This window comes from Anabrus simplex, chromosome 1, assembly GCF_040414725.1.
Source record: "Anabrus simplex isolate iqAnaSimp1 chromosome 1, ASM4041472v1, whole genome shotgun sequence".
NCBI lineage: Eukaryota > Metazoa > Arthropoda > Insecta > Orthoptera > Tettigoniidae > Anabrus > Anabrus simplex.
The window spans coordinates 739955533-739978546 of record NC_090265.1 but is presented as its reverse complement, the minus strand read 5'-3'; the positions used below and the strand labels follow the sequence as shown (position 1 = coordinate 739978546).

The 23014-nt window shown below is 41.7% G+C and overlaps 1 protein-coding gene across 3 annotated transcripts in view; it reads right to left on the bottom strand.

Moving 5' to 3' along the window:
- Positions 1-23014, bottom strand: part of RalGPS (Ral GEF with PH domain and SH3 binding motif) — a 605207-nt gene that overhangs the window by 161096 nt on the left and 421097 nt on the right. The gene's annotated exons all lie outside the window — the stretch shown is intronic.

Genomic DNA, 23014 nt, shown 5'->3' with positions numbered 1-23014 from the left:
GAAAAATACAAATTCATGAATATCTGTGTTATCATAGTCGGTACGGTAAAAATGTATAAGACATAAATGGTCGGAAATTTATTTCTATATGCCTTTCGTTATGTATTATTTATCGATACGACCACTAATAATATAAATATTTGAGAATTAAATTTTAGGCTTTCCTCCAAAGTACCATTTCACTTAGTGTGAATAAAATTGTATACAAATTTTCAATGAGATAGGACCACTAATAACCTGAATATTTAAGAATAAAATTTTTGGCCTTCCTCTAAACTACCATTTCACTCAGCGTGAATAAAAATTTTTATGGCCTAGATTGTAGCAACCTACTTCCTCGACTTTGCATACCAATTTTCATTAAGATATCTCCACTAATAACATAAATATTTGAGAATTAAATTTTATGCCTTCCCCTAAACTATCATTTCAATCAGCGTGAGTAAAATTATTTATAGCCTAGATTGTAGCGACTTATTCCCCGACTTTGCATACCGATTTTTATTAAATTCTCTTCAGCCGTTTTCTAGTGATGCGTGTACATACATACATACATACATACATACATACATACATACATACAGACAGACAGACAGACAGACAGACAGACAGACAGACAGACAGACAGACAGAAATTACGGAAAAGTAAAAATTGCATTTCCTTGTTACTGTGGACATGACCGATACAGAAATACCATTCTTTTCAAAATCTGAGCAATGTACAGACAAAACTATTATTTTATATATATAGATTACCACAAAGCTTATATTATGAAAAATAATAAATTCCTTCCTAAGTAAGACTGCAGAGCATAGCATACGCAAGATATAAGTATCACCTCAGTATCCAAGTACCGCACGAAAATAAAAATAACAGAATTAACTGCACCGAGACAGGAAATATACATAACTACATTAATATAACCATTCAGCTTCCAGCCCCTGAGGTGTACTCAAACAGGAAATACAGGATTTCAGGAGGACTGCCGAAGATATATTTCTAATAAACAAGCACAAGGAACAAAGATTTACACCACAGGCATATGGGCACTTAGAATTCAAACAACACAAATACTGTGGCATCATGGGAACTATCGCTCAAAATCAATATTAGTTCGAACAAAGTTAGTCGATTGGGTACAGTCGGATTCAATGCAATCCAGCGATATTATCTTCATAATATTTGACGTTATGCGACTGGTTCTTTGTCAGAAGGCCGCTCTGATTGAGGTCAGACTTGAAATACTTCACTTCGAGCCAAACGACCTTTCATTTAAAAAATCGTTCTTTTCATGCCCACTTGCCTGCCATCTACAGAACCTTCCTACAATTATCTACACATTGTGAATGACTTCCAACGCCATCTCAAAATTAGGACTGGAACTACCTGAAGCAAGCTACAGATTGGAACCATAAGCCCCATTAGACTTTCACCGGGGTGGTTTATACCTCGGCCGGTGAGCGTGCGACTAGTGCCCAGCAGGGAGTAAAGAATGCAGGGAGCTGCCTGCTACACTACTCTCTGTGGCTATCGCTTGAAGCCAACGGCCACGCCTCCCATGGTTACCAAAACATGGCAGTTCTTACGTTGTGGATATATACAAACTAAGACATTTTCTCGGGAGTATGGAAACTTCGAATCGCTCAATTAAGTAGAATCGTTTCAAAATAACACGGCGATTAACTGTAACAAAATTTTCTGGCAAACAGACCTGTTAATGCTTTTTTACTAAGCTCTAAGAAAGCGTTTCTCATGACCCGCAGCCTTAAATCTACCCTCTCGCTAGTTGACTATCGGTACTATAAACCCAGTATATTCCGTGGTTTCCCATTTTCACACCAGGCAAATGCTGGGGCTGTATCTTAATTAAAGCCACGGCCGCTTCCTTCCCACTCCGAGCCCTTCCCTGTCCCATCGTCGCCAAAAGACCTATCTGTGTCGGTGCGACGTAAAGCAAAAAAAACAAAAAAACAAAAAAAAACCAGTATATTAAAAACAGTAGATGCAAATCTTCACCACATATCAGTAAAGATAGGGAATAGGCTATTAATAATGACATACTGCAATCTGAATGCTTAGGGGAATGCGCAATAAATCACCAAACTGGGCTTAGCAACATTGCTTACTACATATTTTGGAGTGGTGGTTGTTTTAATAGGAAGTAAAACCATCAAGTAAACCGTCCTCTGACACAAGTGGAAACAATGCAGGACTCAGCTAAGGGCCCCTTGGACGCCAACCCACACGCCGAAGTTAAGAGACCCTTAGGCCCTTAATCGCCTTTTACGACACGTGATGGTGATTATTGTTTTAAGAGGGAATACAACTAGGCAACCATCCACTATTAACACTAATCAGAGAGAAATGCAGATATTGGCCAAAGAAAGACAAGGGCCATGAAGGCTGAGAAAATGAGACTCCCTAGCCCTCGAATCCTCTTATAGCCTCGGGGTCGAAAAAGAGCAAGAGTTGATCATCGGAGGTTGGACATAATAGATTAAAATTAGCCTGACAAAAGTAAGTGGAAGGAATGCCAGGACTCAGCTAAAGGCCTCGTGGTTGCCAACCCATGCTCCCAATCTGAGAGCTCCTGGGGCCCCTTTCAGTCACCTCTTACGAAAAGGAGGGGATACCGTGGGTGTTGTCCTACTACCCCCATCTCCCCAGCGACTTTTACGATAGGCAGGGGATTCCGTGCGCCTCATTCTACCGTACATGATGTGCAACTGGGCAATCATCCTCTATTAACACTAATTAGGAGGAAAAAATGGAAGGGATCGACACTTCGAAAAATGAAGGTATCGGGCAAAGGAAGACAAGGGCCACGAAGGGCGTGAAACTGGAAAACTCCCTAGGCCTCGAGTGTTCTAATTCTGTAGGTAAGAAGGGTTCGCTTTAAAAATAGTAGGTACTGCATTCACTTTTAAAACAACTTTCTTTATGCACCGATCAAATACTTCCTGTTTGAAATGTGCTGAACATATCCTGGTATAAGGAGAAGGTATCCAATTTTCCCTTCAAATTGCTTTAATCCACTCTGCTCTCCTTTCTTCATGAACAGGAAAACTCAGGAAAAATTGACGATAAACAACAGGTCTAAGCTAAAAATTCTTACAAAAAGTGGGTGGTGCTTCTGAGACTCCGAAATACAATGGAGGTAGTATAATGTACTGTACTACATACTTAGAATATTACATGTGAAATGTTATTCCAGGAATATTTTTGGATTTCGGATTCTTGCAACCGTATGCACAACACGACATTGTAAGAGCTACATCAACTAAATACACTGACTGACATAGCAAATGCAACACCAAGAAGGAGTGGTTCGAAAGGGATGAAAGTTGGGGAAAAAACAGAGACGCCACGGACGAATAATTGATGTTTATTTCAAACCGATATGCAGGTTACACAATGCGCACGGCATCGACTCAGTAGGATGTAGGACCACCGCGAGCGGCGATGCACGCAGAAACACGTCGAGGTACAGAGTCAATAAGAGTGCGGATGGTGTCCTGAGGGATGGTTCTCCATTCTCTGTCAACCATTTGCCACAGTTGGTCGTCCGTACGAGGCTGGGGCAGAGTTTGCAAACGGCGTCCAATGAGATCCCACACGTGTTCGATTGGTGAGAGATCCGGAGAGTACGCTGGCCACGGAAGCATCTGTACACCTCGTAGAGCCTGTTGGGAGATGCGAGCAGTGTGTGGGCGGGCATTATCCTGCTGAAACAGAGCATTGGGCAGCCCCTGAAGGTACGGGAGTGCCACCGGCCGCAGCACATGCTGCACGTAGCGGTGGGCATTTAACGTGCCTTGAATACGCACTAGAGGTGACGTGGAATCATACGCAATAGCGCCCCAAACCATGATGCCGCGTTGTCTAGCGGTAGGGCGCTCCACAGTTACTGCCGGATTTGACCTTTCTCCACGCCGACGCCACACTCGTCTGCGGTGACTATCACTGACAGAACAGAAGCGTGACTCATCGGAGAACACGACGTTCCGCCATTCCCTCATCCCAGTCGCTCTAGCCCGGCACTATGCCAGACGTGCACGTCTATGCTGTGGAGTCAATGGTAGTCTTCTGAGCGGACGCCGGGAGTGCAGGCCTCCTTCAACCAATCGACGGGAAATTGTTCTGGTCGATATTGGAACAGCCATGCTGAAGAATGGTGGTTGACGTGGCGTGCGGGGCTGCCACCGCTTGGCGGCGGATGCGCCGATCCTCGCGTGCTGACGTCACTCGGGCTGCGCCTGGACCCCTCGCACGTGCCACATGTCCCTGCGCCAACCATCTTCGCCACAGGCGCTGCACCGTGGACACATCCCTATGGGTATCGGCTGCGATTTGACGAAGCGACCAACCTGCCCTTCTCAGCCCGATCACCATACCCCTCGTAAAGTCGTCTGTCTGCTGGAAATGCCTCCGTTGACGGCGGCCTGGCATTCTTAGCTATACACGTGTCCTGTGGCACACGACAACACGTTCTACAATGACTGTCGGCTGAGAAATCACGGTACGAAGTGGGCCATTCGCCAACGCCGTGTCCCATTTATCGTTCGCTACGTGCGCAGCACAGCGGCGCATTTCACATTATGAGCATACCTCAGTGACGTCAGTCTACCCTGCAATTGGCATAAAGTTCTGACCACTCCTTCTTGGTGTTGCATTTGCTCTGTCAGTCAGTGTATTAGTATCTCTTTTACATTTTAGCGTGTCGTACAGTGTTAGCATCTGAAAATTCCCGCAATTACAATTTGCGCACACCGTATTTACTTCAATGAGCTGTGATAGATTTGATGCGTTCTCGCGCCTATTTACGTCCACGCCCCCTATGTAGACCACTGTCATTGGGCTTCACTCTCTGAGCTCCAAAGCATCTCCCTGTATTCTTTACTCCCTGGTGTCCAGGAGTATGACGTCATAGGGTGCTGCCATCTAGAGGTACCGGTACTGAAATCAATTACTGTAGCTCTGCGTGGTAGCACTTTGATTCGTCTCAGTGAATTTTACGCGCATACGGCAGAAAAATTGACTTACGCACAATCAATGACTCCAAAATTATCGAAAACGTATTGGAGAGAGAACAGGGCGGCTTATCTGAATTCCAAAATGATGAATGACGAGTGTGAACTGGCTTATCAGGAGCGTCCGCATTGCCTCATGGTTTCCGAGATGAATTTATAATTAAGAAATAAAATGTCTACTTTATCTGGGCAATTCGTAGCCCCGACACAGACGATAGTTCACATTACTTAACAGTAAACTTCTCCAGAATCAACTGTTCATGCGTTTCCCAGGTAGGCGGATGAACAGGAGGCTTCGGCTTTTTGCCGATGGCCACGGCTCTCTACAGCTGTGTTCGGGAGATGGAGAGGGGCTGTTCATTACCTTGCACTAAGGCGAATGCCGGGACAGCCACCTCATCCCACCACTGTCCTGTGGGACGGCCTTAAACCGCTGTACCCTGTCCGGGTGCGGCATGAACACTTATACCCACGCTCCCGTGTTTCCGATTTCTTGTCTCATGTCAAACTTCCGGTAGCTGACGGTGACTTCTGCGATAACTATTTGAATTTACAGACTTCTACGGGACTAATATCCGGTAATGAACTTGCTTGGATGTCGCTTTATCACAGTCGGTCCACTACAATGTTAGAGACTGAAGCAATGGTCGCGCTGCTACTATTTGATACCCTCGCAGTGATGACTGCTGTATCAACGCTTCTCGGAAATGAGACTTACCAGACCTAGCGGACGTGTCCGGGTCAGAGAAAGAGTACAAGTGAGTTAGGTAGGCAATCGGTAAATGGAAGCAGCTGGGCTCCTTATCAAACAACGCAACTCTTACCAGTGACTTCAAAGTTTTATCATATAAAATTCACTTCACAACACGTTTCGGACACTGCCTCATCCTCAGGTGATGAAATGGTGATATTGATATTGATATACAACCGTTTCCATAGAAAAATATATTATTACATTTAAGACTATGCGGCATCATGAAGGAAACAATGAAAGAAAGTGAACACCATGTGAACAAGACAAGAAGCTTCTCAACCATAAACTTACTAGGTCAGCCAATGCACTACAAATTCGAGCAGACTGGATTTTTGACCGGATATCCTTCCTACTCCTTGCTTGTGTGGTGTGGTGTGTGTATACGATTTGCTTTACGTCGTACGGACAAAGATAGGTCTGATGGCAACAATGGGATGGGAAAAGTCTAGGAGTGGGAAGGAAGCGGCCGTGGCCTTAATTAAGGTCATTTGCCTGGTGCGAAAATGGGAAAGCAAGGAAAACTATCTTCAGGGCTGCCGACAGTGGGGCTCGAACGGTGTGTGTGTGTGTGTGTGTTGTGTGTGTAGAGACAAACACAAACATCCAGTCCCCTAATCAGGGGAATTAACCAAAAACAATTAAAATGCTCGTCTCGGGCGGAAATCGAACCCGGAGCCCTCTGAAACGAAGAGCAGCCATGGAGCGAAACTACATGTAACCAAATATGTATTGTATTATTTTTGCATTCATTTGCAGTAGAAACTATGAACTCCTGTATATGCTGCAATGCAATAAACTCGGTACATATTGTATCATGTAGGAAACTACTTCAGAGGAACCGCAAAATTTATTGTACCTCTCATAAAGACAATGCGAATATCAAACTGTGTAACAAATAGTAACCAACTACAAGAAATCAATCAATCAATCAATCAATCAATCAATCAATCAATCAATCAATCAATCAATCAATCAATCAATCAATCAATCAGAAGTCAAAACTCCCCTCCTCACCCAACTCCTGCAACCTTCAAACCCGCCAATCTCTTGGCGTCACCTTCTAAGTGGCCCGCCCCTCCCCCCTCGAGAAGGGGAATGAAAATCTCTCCAATGAAAGTGAATACGAAACGCGTTGTGAAGTGAATTAGTGAAACTGATAACAGTTCATAAAGAAGATTCAGCTGGACTTTTGTCACCAGCAGTACATATCTCCATTTGCAAGCCAAAATGGATCGACTGCGGGTCAGGACGAATTCACCTTATACTGACTATTTTACTTTTTAAATAAAGGGTCTAGTATTGTTCGGAGATCAGAAGAACGCACATGCCTGCTGAGGCACGGGGTGAAGGGGTTTTCACCGGCAGAGCCAGTGACGCAGTGGTTACCATAGCAACTCCGCTACTACCCAGGCGACTTTATATTGTCCTCTACTGGCAGCTCTTCGATCTTGTCAGTTGTAATCCAGCTGTGTCTGCGTTCGTTCGTGTTCCTTTTTCAGTTGTTTGCCTTTTATTTCTTGTTACTGATGTTGCTCTAAATTTCTCTTGTTATTTCTGTGCGTAACTGTTTTGTAAAGACAGCGTAATGTCTGTCGTACGCAAGAAGGGAAAGACAATTCACAGTGAAGCTAGAGAAGTGATCAGGAATATTACAAACCAATGTGATGAGGAAGCTAGGCAAGGAAAATTCAAGTACTTAGTAACTGAGAGTAACTTGCGGGCTGCTAATTACAGTGGTGTATCTGTTCGAACGATCTCAAAGATCCGAAAGGAAGGACTTTCTGCTGGCGAGTCTTCACTGTGTACTCCAGGTAAAAAGAGGCCTAGATCAGAGGAACATAACTTTCATTGTGATGAATTTGATAGGGGAGTCATAAGAGACGTCATAAACGACTTCTATGTAAAGCTGAGAATAGTTCCAACAGCACCGAAGCTGCTGAAGGCAATTCAAGCGAAAATTAACTTTCCCTGGAAGGTGCACACACTAAGAAAGTTGTTACATGATATGGGTTTCAAGTGGAAGAGATGCGCCAGTAACAGGAAAATACTGATTGAGCGCCCAAACATTGTTTATTGGCGAAGTAACTATTTAAGACGCATGAGAATTTACCGTTCTCAGAACAGGAACATCATTTATATTGATGAATCATGGGTTGACAATAACCTGACATTTATTAAGTGTTGGCAGAGTGACAGTGTTCAGGGCATAACAACCAACAGAAGCTCTTCAAATAGGCTTATACTTGTCCATGCTGGTTCTAAGAGTGAGTTTATTGATGGAGCAAAGTTGATTTTTAGAGCAGGAAAGGCCACAGGAGATTACCATGGCCAAATGAATGGAGTAAATTTTCATAAGTGGGCGAGTGAAAAACTTCTTCCTAATCTTCCCTCAGAAAGCGTTATAGTAATTGACAATGCAACTTATCACAGTACTGAAGTAAACAAAGTACCTTCTCTGTATGCTGTTAAAAGTGATATGGTGAAATGGTTAAAAGAGAATAAAGTGAATTTTTCTGAAGAAATGAAGAAATGTCAGCTGTCTGAACTGATCCAGAAGTTCAAAGATCCTGAAAAAAAAAATACCGGTTCGATGAATTACTGAGATTTCATGGGCACACGGTTTTAGGCTTACCTCCTTACATGTGCGAATTCAATGCTATCGAACTGGCCTGGGCCAAAATCAAAAGAACTGTACGAGAACAGAACATTTCGGGTGACATCTCGTTAACGAAGCTGCAGGAAGTGACGGCGAATGCTATCGCATCTGTGACACCCGCTGACTGGGAGGGATTCGACCAACACGTCATCAACCTCGAAAACAAGTTCTGGGAAAAGGATGGGTTAATAGAAGATGCAGTTGACAGTTTTATCATACGCTTAGGTGATATGGAATCCAGTGACGATGATGATGGGGAGAGTGGTGATTCATCTTCTGATTCTGACCTAGCTCAACCGCTTGCAGTGAGCGATGATGAAATTGCTTAACCGGAATCCTGTTACTCACTCTCGTTTTTAATTCCTCCATATCTGTTCAAAATCCTAAGATTACTGTGTCCCCATGCAGGCTACATTTTCATTTTTTCCTGAGTAACTTACTGTATTTTATGCCATTTATTCAGTCTCAAACTGTTCATTCAATTAACTTCATCTTTCATGTTTTCGCATAGTCTTCAAAGCATTTTACTGAGCACCATATTGATAACTACCATACTGTAATAATTTGCAATTATTTCTTTGAAGATTTGTGATAGAAAGTGCAAACTTTATTATTTTATTATTCTCAAAGTGTTTTTGTCGTAGGCTTAATGCATTGTTAAGTGATATTTACGAACTATGTTATTGTACTGAGACAGATATCACAACCCCTAGACATACATTATTACATGTAATTCAGAATTAATTTATTTGATACGTTAGATGTAGAAGCTTGGAGATTTTTCCATAGTGGATACTTTTTACATATAAATGTGCAGCATTTGGAAACTATGTTCTATTTACGGACTAGCATGATGTATTAAGAAGACGAACCATGTTTTACCACGTACTTTTATCTTTTTTATGCACAATATGTTCAAATGTTTGTGGGAAACGTTCTAGTCTTTGGTTTATTAGTGTAGGGTTCATTATTATCGTATGCTTGTTTATGAGATGTGTGTATATAATATATATTATGCATTGTTGTATGTATTGTTGAAATCTGAGGTGTGGATATATTACATATAATATAACAGGAAACAGCTGGTTGATTTCAAGTCAGTGGAAAGGTGTACAACCCAGGTGCAGTTCCCTAAACTTTTAGTCGTTTTCAGATGGTTAGGTAAGCCCGATTAATGTGAGCACAACACGGCCTGAAGTACACGTGCTGGGAGGAAAGAAAGAATTATCACTCTTTATTAAAATAAAAGGGATCGATTTTGGTGAAATTTTCGGACATTTATTATTATTATTATTATTATTATTATTATTATTATTATTTACAAATAGAGGATTGTGGCGGTGATTAGCAAATTCAGAGGCCTGCCGAATGAACGATGACAGACATAACAGTCTCTAATGAAGATGCATGTATGTTATTATTACAGTATTATTAATCACACATCAAGAGAAGTTTCAAAGTTTCAAAATAGGTACAGCTACAACATTGTCGAGGTCTCTTTGCGGTCACTCACAATCCTGTAACTTATTTCACCTGCAAAAAGTCTTATCTGTAATTCCATTTCTAGTTCTTTAGTCATTCTTAAAAAAATAGTGTTGTAGTAAGTCACTCGGTTGCAATCCAAATCAAGTGCCGACTCTAGTAAATAGGCAAAAAAAGGCCAAGGAGAAGGAGGAGGAGAAGAATAAGACTTTAAAATACAATATAAATCAAAATACTGGAACTCGACATGTCTGTCTAAATTATGTTTCACCATACATTTGGTAACCATGCGAGTTGGCCGTGCAGTTAGGGGCGCGCAGCTGTGAGCTTACATCTGGGTGATAGTGGGTTCGAATCCCACCGTCAGCAGATCTGAAGATGGTTTTCCGTGGTTTCCCATTTCTTCACCGGACAAATACTGGGGCTGTACCTTATTTAAGGCCACGACCGCTTCCTTCCAACTCCTAGGCCTTTCCTATCCCATCGTCGCCATAAGACCAATCCGTGTCGGTGCCACATAAAGTAAATAGTAAAAAAAGAAATGTTTTTTTTTGCTAGTTGTTTTACGTCGCACCGACACAGATAGGTCTTACGGCGACGATGGGACAGGAAAGGGCTAGGAGTGTGAAGGAAGCGGCCGTGGCCTTAGTTAAGGTACAGCCCCAGCATTTGCCTGGTGTGAAAATGGGAAACCACGGAAAACCATCTTCATGGCTGCCGATAGTGGGATTCGAACCTACTATCTCCCGGATGCAAGCTCACAGCCGCGTGCCTCTACGCGCACGGCCAACTCGCCCGGTAAAGAAATAAGTTTGGTATGCTTTATCATTACTAAGATTAATTCGAAGCAGTGGCGCCCGCATCAAAATACATTCCCTAGCGCATGAACTAATAGCACTTTCAACTTGAGATTTGATATAATCTATTATATTAAGTTTATAAACTTTGAACCTTTCTCTCCAACTCTGTCGCTGGAAGTTTTCGAGGTAATAATGCGTGTTTTCATAGCATGCTGAAATAACGCTTGCAAAAGATTTAGCCAGATATATTGCAGACTTTTGCTCTTATTAATGCTGTGATTTGGTATGCGTGACCAATATAAATTGTGGCAAAGCAGTATATGGATCAAGTAAGTGAAAAAATCGACAGATTCTTCCATATTCATCTGAGTGTTCACATATCTGATTAGATCAGGCAAGACATTGAACACTGCAAAGTGTGAGTCAATGTTTTCGTGTAGCAGATACGAGCAGATAAGAGCCGATCTGTCTGGGCAGAACAGGAAGTTCGTGCTTGCAGCCACATTCCTCATTCTTGCATTCTTCTCATCTCGCCACAATACCTCCCGTTGATGGGTTAAGTCTCTCAGAAATTAGCGCCAGTCATTCTCTGATGAGAAAACATGCTCATAAGAGTCTCAACGAATAATATGAATGAGCGCCAATTCAATAAACCGATCGTCATCGGAACAGGTACTAGGTCAACCTCTTAGCTGGGTGTCCTCTGAGCTGGTATCATAAGATCCCATTCTGTTCACATGCTCCTTCCAGTTCATTCTATGTTTTACTACGTTTAACAAGGGTTCTACCTTCAGTTCTTTCATCATCTCCCCGTTCCTCTTGTGGTCGCATACGGCTCGTGAATCTCATCTTAGCGGGGCTGATTAGGGATTCATCTCTTTTCCTGATGATCCATGCTTCCCTTCCGTACAAGAGAACTAGTCTGGCTATTTCTTCTTATAGGAAGTAGCCGAAGTAGTGAACTAGAGCTTTACTTTTGAAAGCGAGTGATATTTCCATGTCATATCCAGCAGAGTTGTCAAGCATGCCTGAACAGGCAAACAGTACCTGGTCAGCAGCGTATCCAGTTGTAGGCGGTTATTTATGGCGATGCTACAGTGCGAGAGAAGTCTCCAATCTTTTAAAAGAGCGTTCATGCAGATTACGAAAAGCAACCGTGTCGTGCACCACTGTTGATTGGTTTTCATTCTGATATTGTATTGTGAACTCATACTGCAATTAAATTGTTTGTGTATAATTTGGATATTGCTAGGATCACCTGTTGTGGGATTTCATCTTTTTGTAGTATTTCTAAAAGTTTTCCTCTGTTCACTGCGTCAAACGACATTTTTTAATCAACAAATACTACGTGGGTGTCGAATTTTGAGAATGAAGTAACCATCAGAGCATGATTTTTCTTTGCGGGATGCATTTTGTTCTTCTACAAGTTAGAGTGGTGGCTGTACGGTTTATATTTTATGATGTTGGCGTGGATTTTGTATCCCGAGTTGAGAATGCAAATGCCAATCGAAAATCCTAAAGCAGTCCTGGTGAACCAAATAACCATAAAACTTAAAATCATCACAATAACAATCATTCAACACAGTCCGATATCCCTTTCCCATTTGACCCAGACTGCAGTGATTGTGTGGGTTTCTTTTGTTACTGAGCTAGGGCTAGAATTTGACGATGCAAAAGTAGAACCAAAACTCGTTAGTTACGAACCGTTTAACATATACAACTTATCACTGCTTTGTGTCAAATAACGGCAAATCTTGCTCAGTAAACGGCTAACAGGCAGGAGAACACGTATGGTAGAAATATCGTTTCTTTTCCAGACCTTGTACTCACCCTAAAAATGCATTTTTAATGACAAAATTCAACCAAAAATATCCATGTGGTTCTGCGTTCCACACACTGTATAGCTGGAAAGTAAACTAGGTGTCACTGTAGAGTTGTGAGTTGGAAATATTCAGCCTTCGTGTCACAAGAATGAACCGAACGCAGTTACAATTCCGTGATTCAGCAGGAAATCGAACCCACATTCTCGCTGAATATAAAGCCACGGAACTGGACAACAATATTATGGGACATATTTGATGTTTATCTAATAGATGTTCTGTTAACTATTAAAAACCACCACTCCACCAAGCCCTAATCACAGAATTTATAGCACCAAGCGAGTTGGCCGTGCGGTTAAGGTTGCGCAGCTGTGAGCTTGCATTCGGGAGATACTGGGTTCGAACCCCGCTGTCGGCAGCCCAGAGGATGGATTTCCGTGCTTTCCGATTTTCACACCAGGCTGTACTTTTAATTAATGCCACGGCCACTTCATTCCTGTTCCTAGCCGTCCCATCGTCGCCTTGAGATCATCTGTTTCGATGCGACGTAAAGCCAATTAATATATACAGTCGAACCTCGATATCTCGAACCTCCATTACTCGGATTTTTAGTATCTCGAAGTAAAATTTCCCGACCAGTTGTCCTATTCTCCCCCCACCCCCACCCACGGCACTTAACGCCCTTGAAAGGGCCTTGGCCTGCCCAGCGACCGCTGCTCAGCCCGAAGGCCTGCAGATTACGAGGGGTCGTGTGGTCAGCACGACGCATCCTCTCGGCCATTATTCTGGGCTTTCGAGCCCGGGTGTCCTATTCTTCACATGTATTTATTTCTCTATTACTCGAAATTCGGTTATACGAATTTCTCGATTTCTCAAAACAAACATTTCCTCCCTTGAAGCAAAAAATACTCTGCAACTCAAATTTTGTGCAACATTAACTGTCCAATACGACATTTGTGGTTTGTGAGAAACAGTTAACAAGTAAAGCAAGATTTACAGTGGTGCTGGGAGCTAATATGACAGGAATCGGAAAACTAAAACCTCTAGTGATCGGAAAATCGGCGAAGCCTCATTGTTTCTCGGGTGTGAATTAATTACCGCTCACGTACAAAGGCAACCCCCGAAGTCGCGGATGACAAGGAGGTATGTTTCTCGTTTCACTACTGTATGTACTGTATCCTGTCTTCTAAAAAGTTACTACAATAACGGCGATGCCGTAAAATAGAGTTTGCATATTTTTGAATACTGATAAAAATAATGTATTAATGTTGATGTAGATACATAATGATTCGATTATGTGCTATACATGCTCAAAAACGGTATTCTCTATATACCGAAATTTAGATAACCCGAAGTAAAATTTATCTCCCGAGGTGATTCGAGATATCGGGGTTCCACAGTATACATACAGAATTTATAGCGTCTTTCTCTAAGCTTAAGAACTAAGTTTTGTAAAAGTATGTTAAGCAGTTTTCGCCTGATTTAAAAGAGACGACAAAAATGTTCCTCAACTTATTTTCAACACTTATTTTTCTAGTTAAACACGGGACAAAAGCTCAAAGATGACAAACAAAATAACCCACACGGATAATCAGGGCTTTGTTTTCTATGAAGTAAAAAAATCTCTGGTAATATATATGTACTTATACCCCCCCAAAAGTACCGAAGTATGGCATAAGTGAGGAAATATGAAGTTGAAAAAATGTCCAAAAACTGCTTCGAAGAGACCTTTTTTGTTGATCCTACAAAAAATTAATTTTGAGAATATCAATTTCTTGTTACTGGCCACAACAGACTCTCCGCTTTATAAAAACAGAATCAAATGAATTAAGGAAATGCAGTTAACTAATTCTCACTTCACTTTAGAGAAGACGCAAGGAGTCCGAGAAAAAAGTCCATCGTCTGTTCTCTGCACAACAACTTTCACAGAGTCATTGACTGCTCAGAATTACTACCTGGCAACAGAACCACTAACAACTTTTACAAATGGTTTTACGTCGCACCGACACAGATAGGTCTTATGGCGACCATGGGATAGGAAAGGGTTGAATGGGAAGAATAATGCTATTTTGTTTTACGTCCCACTAACTATTTTTTTACGGTTTTCGGAGACGTCGAGGTGCCGGAATTTAGTCCCGCAGGAGTTTTATTACGTGCCAGTAAATGTACCGACACGAGGATGACATATTTGAGCACACCGGACTGAGCCAGGATCGAACCTGTCAAGTTGGGGTCAGAAGGCCAGCGCCACTAAGCCCGGCAGGAGTGGGAAGCAAGCGGCCGTGGCCATAATTAAGATTTGTCTGGTGTGAAATTAGGAAACCGCGGAAAACCATCTTGAGGGCTGCCGGCAGTGGGGTTCGAACTTACCATCTCCTTTCCACCCAAGCAGCGCTCGGTAGAACAAGTTATTAGTAAATGTGGTCATTCATAACTGGTTAGAATTTTGTGTGTGTGTGTGTGTGTGTGTGTGTGTGTGTGTGTGTGTGTGTGTGTGTGTGTGTGTGTGTGTGCGCTATTAGGTCATCCCGTCCGGCTCCATGGCTAAATGGTTAGCGTGCTGGCCTTTGGTCACAGGGGTCCCCGGTTCGATTCCCGGCAGGGCCGGGAATTTTAACCATCATTGGTTAATTTCGCTGGCACGGAGGCTGGGTGTATGTGTTGTCATCATCATTTCATTCTCATCACGACGCGCAGGTCGCCTATGGGAGTCAAATCAAAAGACCTGCACCTGGCGAGCCGCACTTGTCCTCGGACACGCCCGGCACTAAAAGCCATACGCCATTTCATTTCATTAGGTCATCCTGAAATAAATTAGAATAATGAAGCAGATGGAGTTTTATTCGTAACAGTTGCATATTTCAATACTGTTAAGAAACTTGTAAATTGCAAAACGTAAATAGCAAAGTGATTATTGTGGTAAATAAAACCAAAATGCACAATTCCTTTGTGTGCTTTCGTCTGTTATGTTAAAGGATTAATAACGTAAACATTATCTACGTATCTAAAACAAATATGTTACAAGGAACAACCTATACTTTAGAAAACATCCTTATTTTGCCTTCTGTGTCCATGCACATGCCCAGGCGCTTCGCATCCTGTCAACATACGGAAATAAATTCCGTGAGATTACGTATTATTTCACTTTGCAATAACAGCTCTGTTAAAATAATCAGTACAATAGCAAAATAGACTATTCTGATAGTAGAGCAGCATCGCAGGATGATATTCGTGTCATTTACATGAGAATGATATTTTAGTTATTTCTATGTCCGTAATACTTTCTTTACGAGAAGTTTCCTCGACACCCAAACGTTCGTACTTAATATTAATGTTTCTTCTATTGCTTACATTATGCGGCCTTGATTATTATTTAAAATGGTAATAACATTCATATCAAAGCAGAAATTGCGCTGAGTGTCAAGGGGTTTTGCAATAGTTGAGCGACAGCAAACCGGGAATTAGCTACATATATAAAGTGGGAGATTATACTCAGCTCGAAAAATAAGGCGCCATAGAAACAATTTTAGGTGCCCGGGATTTGTACTAGGCCAAATATCACTTAATGGTGAAATGCGGTCAAATGAGCAAATAGATGACCAATAAAACCGCGTCGTCATGTTCACCAAAGCTAGAAATATATTTGTTTGTGACCAGCCTGAAAACAAGACATAGCTCTTAAAAGTCTCATCCTGAGCGAAAAACACGTATTACCATGTGGGCAGCACAAGCAATGAGTTCATCTCGCTCCCTTGGATAAAAGAGCTTATTGTGGAGCGCGGATGCCAGATGTTCCACTGACATACTACTAGGCAACAGGTTTGTGGACAGCAAAACAAACGACATGTGTACCACCACGAGCTACACACTGTTCATTCCGTTTGAGATTACTGAGTACGTTGATGTGCAAAGGTTGCTGAACTAAAAAAAAACACACACACACAGAGAGAGAGAGAGAGAGAGAGAGACCAAATTCGGGAATATTTGCAGGTCTTATCTAGGAGCAGCGACGGTACGGGAATGGAACTGCACGAGAAATTGGCGATCTCCAGAAGTATTGCAGAAGGGTAGTGACTGTGATGGCTATAGTTTCATTTTGATGCAGGGGCAAGTTTCTGGCGGGACAAAAACGGCCCATATCCCGTACGAATGAAGTAATAATGAAGTCTCAGGACTATCTGTTACAACTGTTTTTAGATTATGTGCAGAATTCTCGACGAAATATAGGCCCAATATTCCATGACCAGACACGGTGCACGAAATGCTAATCCGCGCGCTGTTTAGTGGTAACGACATCAGGACGTTCAAACCCTTAAAAAACAAGTTGTTTCTCGGTAGTTTTTTTTTTTTTTTTTTTTTTTTTTACAATTGGTTTCACGTCGCACTGACACGGGTAGGTCTTACGGCGACTATGGGATAGGAAACGGCTTGGAGTGGAAAGGAAGCAACCGTGGCTTTAATTGAGGTACAGCCCCCAGCATTTACGTAGTGTGGAAATGGAAAGCCGACAGTGGGAGGTTCGAACCCGCTATCTCCCAAATGCAAGCTCACAGCTGCGCGCCCCTAACCGCACGGCCAACTCACTTTTTTTTTTAAATGTACCCATCAAGCTCGTTATATATGATGGAGAGGAAATCTAGATACTCGTACTCATTAGTACGTCACGGACAACACTCGGGCTTGCTCTCTCGTTCTGCTAGACGCCAAGCAACTTGAATGGGGAATACAAACGACATAAATCAGCCACGTTCGTCGTAGACAACGCCTTGGCCTCCGTATTAGTGACGGTTCTTGTCCCCTTTCGTTGAGAAAAGACTGGTTGCGTATGACGGAATTTGTCAGCTAATAATTTCCTATTATTTAGCGCCCCTTTGTTAAATAGCTTATCGTACTGTACTTTAACGTGCAGTAACCTCAGCCTATGAAATGAAATGGCGTTATGGCTTTTAGTGCCGGGAGTGTCCGAGGACAAGTTCGGCTCGCCAGATGCAGGTCTTTTGATTTGACACCCTTAGGCGACCTGCGCGTCTTGATGAGGAGGAAATGATGATGAAGACAACACATACACCCAGCCCCCGTGCCAGCGAAATTAACCAATTAAGGTTAAAATTCCCGACCCTGCCGGGAATCGAACCCGGGACCACTGCGACCAAAGGCCAGCACGCTAACCATTTAGCCATGGAGCCGGACACCTCAGCCCATTATGACGCCCCATTCCGTGTGACCGTAATAATGTTCCACGATAAACACCTCCTTAATTGTGGGAACACTGGATGTCAAACTATTACATACAATAAATAAATACTTCGTTCCTAGAACAGATGAGCAATAATTTCAGTGTAATTTATTTTGATGATGATGATGATGATGCTTGTTTAAAGTGGCCCAACATCTAGGTCACTGGGCCCTAATGGTATGAAATGAGACGAAATGTAATGACAATTTAAAAGTTCAAAATTCATCCAATGACCAGAATTGAAAACATGATGAAGAATGAATAGATGAATATGAGTTTAAAACAATCAGTGGATCCGACCCACAATGCCCCCCCACCTTGCCAGAAACTATCTTAAAACAACAATATTACTGACCAACGGACTGCTCCAAAGCCCAATCCTGAATCGATAATGCTTGTTGTCTAAAGGGGTCCAAAATCCAAGTCAATGGCTCCTCATAATGGTATTAATCAAAAGTAGCGTAGACTCACGGTGCTCCACACATTATGGCACTACTCACAAGTATTGTACATCGCACAGGTAACGCAGACTTATGGTGTTTCTCACATAATGGCGCCACTCAGAGGCAACGCAAACCCATTGTGTTCCTCACCTAGGTGTACTAATCATGGGCGCCGATATTCTCGTGGTGTTCCTCACACAGTGGATACTAATCGCAGGCAACGCCCAGACCCGTGGTATTTCTCACATAATGGTACTAATCACAGGCAAAATAAGCCCGTGGTGTTCCGCATATAGTGGCACTAATCACAGGTACTGTAAACCCACAGCAAATACAGTAGAGACAATACGCGACACTTACGGATTTCGCCTTGCTAAAATGGGAGACAATTCGACGGTGGCGCTCCTAGTGACTTGACCTGAACAAATCGCGCTAAATTCAAATATCAATGGAAATGTATATACGGAAATAGATAAGTAAATTACGTATGGAAATAAAGTGGTATTGAGATATTAACTTCGAAGTTGCTAAAGCAATTCTGGATAAATGAATGAAGAATTATTTAAAAGGTTATTATTCAAAGACTGAAATTAGACACATAAACAAGATATGAAATGGGCTGCTGTGAAATGGCTTGATCTTTCATTTATGCCTTACTTTTTTTAGCTTTAGCATTCCTGCCTGAACTTTAACGGTTGGATTTGTCTTTTTTCTCATTTAAAAAACATTGTATGATCACATTAAGACACTTGTCAATAAAAATATCGGCACATTTCTCACACACACGATGCAATGAAAAACATTTAAAAGCTGGACAATTTTCCTCTTAACATTAAGCCTACTAACAGAAAGAAAATCTATAAAATTCCGGCTTTAATCTAAGAAGAGGGATTAAAGAAATAAAAGTATGAAAATGTTGTCGATAGTGATGCTTTAAGGAATATTTACGTACAATTAGAGTAAAAATGTAACATACCCTTGGCTGTATAGTCGAGGATTTTTAAAGTCGCTGGCCTGGAAATGATCTGAACAGATCTTATAATTCTTATATAAGCGTAACGTCCCTTCTTTCTTGTACACCTTATCCAAATCACTTCTGTGACATTTCAAAACCCACAGATCACACCTACAACAACACATCGGTATTGAAGGTTAACTGTTGCACTATAAAATAAAATATGCGTATTACATTTTATGCCAGTTAAAATATGGGTCGAGCAGGTCAGAAGATTATGAAGTACTAAAAAATCTATGTCACTGGAAGAATATATATGCAAACACAATATTACTTACATGTTCTTGTCACGAGGGAACCTGAAGAACGACCGCGCATTTTTCTCTATTTCGTAATTACTGCAGCCAAACACAGCACATACCTTTCCCCTCGTGTTGAGAGGAGATATCAAGGAATGACACACGCTACTATTTAATTATGTCAACTCACTGAAAACGCATAAATAACACCAAAAACTTTATACAAAAATACACGTGCTCTTATGAGAGAATCAGTACTGTTCAGGTATATCCGCTAGAGTGAGCTCCAATAGCTGTCCCTCGATATCTCGCTCAGTGTCGTGTATTGTCTCTACTGTATTTGCCCACAGAGAACCACTCTCTGCTGCTACTAATCACAAACCTCTCTGAGTCCAACCCTTCGTAAGGGTGTAGTGGCATCACGCGACAAGCCTTTAGTGATCTGCCTCCAGGAGTCTGCTTTGGGCATGGTGACTTGTTTGCTGTAAGCTCATCCTGGTCAAGCTCTTGATCTGGTCCATCCATCGTAACGGTGCACGTCCTCTAGGTCTTCGGCCGTCGTCTTTTCCTTCTATGATACGTATTTCCATTGCCTCCTGTCTTCTGGTAATATGACCAACATATCTGAGTTGTTTTTGGTTAATAAATCACAAACCTATTGTGTACCTAACTTAGTGGTAGGGCCTACTACTTGCAAGTAAAGGCGACCCACGGTGTTCCCCGCGTGATGCTACTTATCACAAGTAGTCTCATGATTCTAATTCAATCATTCCTAGCTCGCCCCTTTTAGTCGCCTCTTACGACAGACAGGGGATACCGTGGGTGTATACTTCGTCTGCGTCCCCCACCCACAGGGGTGCCCTTTATTTTTCCGCATATTGTACTTGAAGGTTCTCCGTGGCGCTTTAACACCTTTACTTTACTTCAGATAGAGATACCACTTGGAATGCATTGGAAAGGCTCGAAGACAAGAAAATAACACTGCTTTGCTCAGACATGGTCTATTTACTTTTCCAAACAATTTCTAACAAGAAAACATTCACAATCGACACGCCAGATATCAAGATGACCCTCGGTGGACAAGAAGTACAGTTTATGCATATGTTCGATGCAAAATTTCAGAATGGATTCGGTGCATCAAGAGGAAGGACAACTTGACCACTGATATTTCTAGTTGTGAATTTTTTCCTGAAGAAGAAATCCTATGACAGAACCGCTCGCAATTTCTACGTGGTTTCCGCAGCGCTATATTGCCTTCGAGACAATACATAACCAAGTTATTCAGGAAATGGCGAGACACAGGGTAAATTTTAAACAAAAGGAGAGGTCTATAGAAGAGGGTATTAACAGAAGAGAAACAAGAATGAATATCAGCCCGAGTAAATCTTCAGGCCAACTGGCGCAGGAGTGTCGTATTTCACATAGATCGGCACCACGGAGACTGAAAATTCTACACTTTTATCGGTGGTACATCAGTTAACACCACAGGATCCGTCCGGCTGCCCGCGTAAATTTCTCTCTTGTCAATCCTCTCTTTATTAGGACGGACAAAGCTTATTTCCATTTAGGTGGGTATGTGAATTCTCAGTATTTATTCAAGGTACTGGCACAGTGACAATCTTCATGAAGTACATCATTCACGACAGAAAGTCGATATTTGGTGTGGCATTACTGGATGCGGAATAATTGGCCCTATTTTATTTTATGATACAGTTAACTCGGAACATTATATGCAAAACACACTGTAGCAATTTTAAGAAATGTTGACTGAGGAAAAAAGGCAGCATGCCTACTTTCAGTTCATCAGTCGATCCATGGATTAGAACAAGTGTTCGATGAGCGAATTAGTCGTGGACTTTGCCCCCCTCGTTCCGCCGAACAAACCACGTGCTCTTGAAGCCCTAGAGAATGAAATCAGACGACAGACGTGAAATTTCAGAGGCAGAAGTCCAAGTGTAATGGAATTATATTTACGCCGATGCAACCTTTCCAAAGGAATGACACCATTTTCAAGTTATCTGACTGAAACCGGCCAATGTATAGTTTTGAACCTTCAGACAAACAGCAAGTTGAATTCCTACACTGTTGCGCTATAGGTAATACGCTGAATATCATAAGAAAATTTTGAAATTATCATTAGCAGTTTGTCGTAACTGATGATGTGGAAAACCATCATATTGAAGTATATACAGAAACAAGGTTGAAATTATTCTTCTAAACATTGTTTATTTGCTTATTCGGTTTCAGCGATCAGGCTATATTCCGAGCGAAGGAGTGCAGATAACTTGTTGCCATAGATGCAGATTTCTATTGTATGAACAGAAGAAATAATTCTATGCCGACAGTTTAAAAAAATATTGTATAAATCAAATTAAACAAAAATACCCACATCTCAAATTTAAATAAATAATCCATCAGTGTGGAACTTTCTGGAATATATTTTTAAACACTTCTTTCAAATCCTGCAGGTTCATTAACTGTTTTTAAGCATTCACACTTAGTAGTAACATTTTTCGGAGGATTCAAAGGTGTTAGGAAGCAGAATTCGAATTTCTTTAACTGCTCATTTGCAAAATGTACACACTTTTTTTTTCCACCTTGGTGTCATAAGGTACATTGAATTTTTTCATTTCAGTCTCAATTGAATAACCACATATGCAGACGAACATGCGCGAAACGTCCAATAGGAATTTTTGAAGGATATTTATGAAACAGGGATGTCCAATACTTTTATTATCATTAATATAATTATTTTACAAAATGACCAAAATATAAATATTTTAAAAAAATGTCACTAAACTGAAAAAGAAAGTGGCTTTTTCGAAAATTTGTGGCCGACTTAAAACTCGAAACGGCCAGATCCAGCCACATAGTGGCTAAACTGGCAACCCTGTTCGTTAATCGTCATTACTGTTCGTTGTAAGAACAGAAGTACAGGTGATCAAATAAGTTTCTTTGGTTTGAAATACATATTATCAAGGTCACAACAAGGTAGAAAGCCAAGTCCCTCAATGGCAAAGACCCGCGTAACAAATACAGCACGTCTTGAAGTTACCGATGTTTCGGGCGGGCTTTGTCCTTGAAGTAAGTATGAACTACATTTCCTCCAGAGTACAATAAAGTTTCATGACGTACATGTAAAAGATAATTGCAGCTACGAGAACCTTATCCACAATACAACCTCAACTACCTAAGCCTTACCTAATAATAATAATAATAATAATAATAATAATAATATGGCCTCAGGTATCGTATGCAAGCCATTTACGCTGCCGCAGTCTAGCTCGAGCAGTCGAGGAGAGAGGTTGCGTAGCGAAGTGCGTGCTGTAATCATGGTTGGCATTGAACAGTACCGGGCCGCTATTGGGAAATGGCAGGCAAGGCAGAAGAAGGAGGTCAGGAATGGATTGGTGACGGACGGATTGAAAATGAGTGAAGCGGTGCTGGTGGTGACAGTGATAGCAGTGTTACTGGTTATTGGGGGGGTGGAGGTGAACCCAGGCCCAAATACCAGTGGAAAATTTAGCGCAGAGGATTT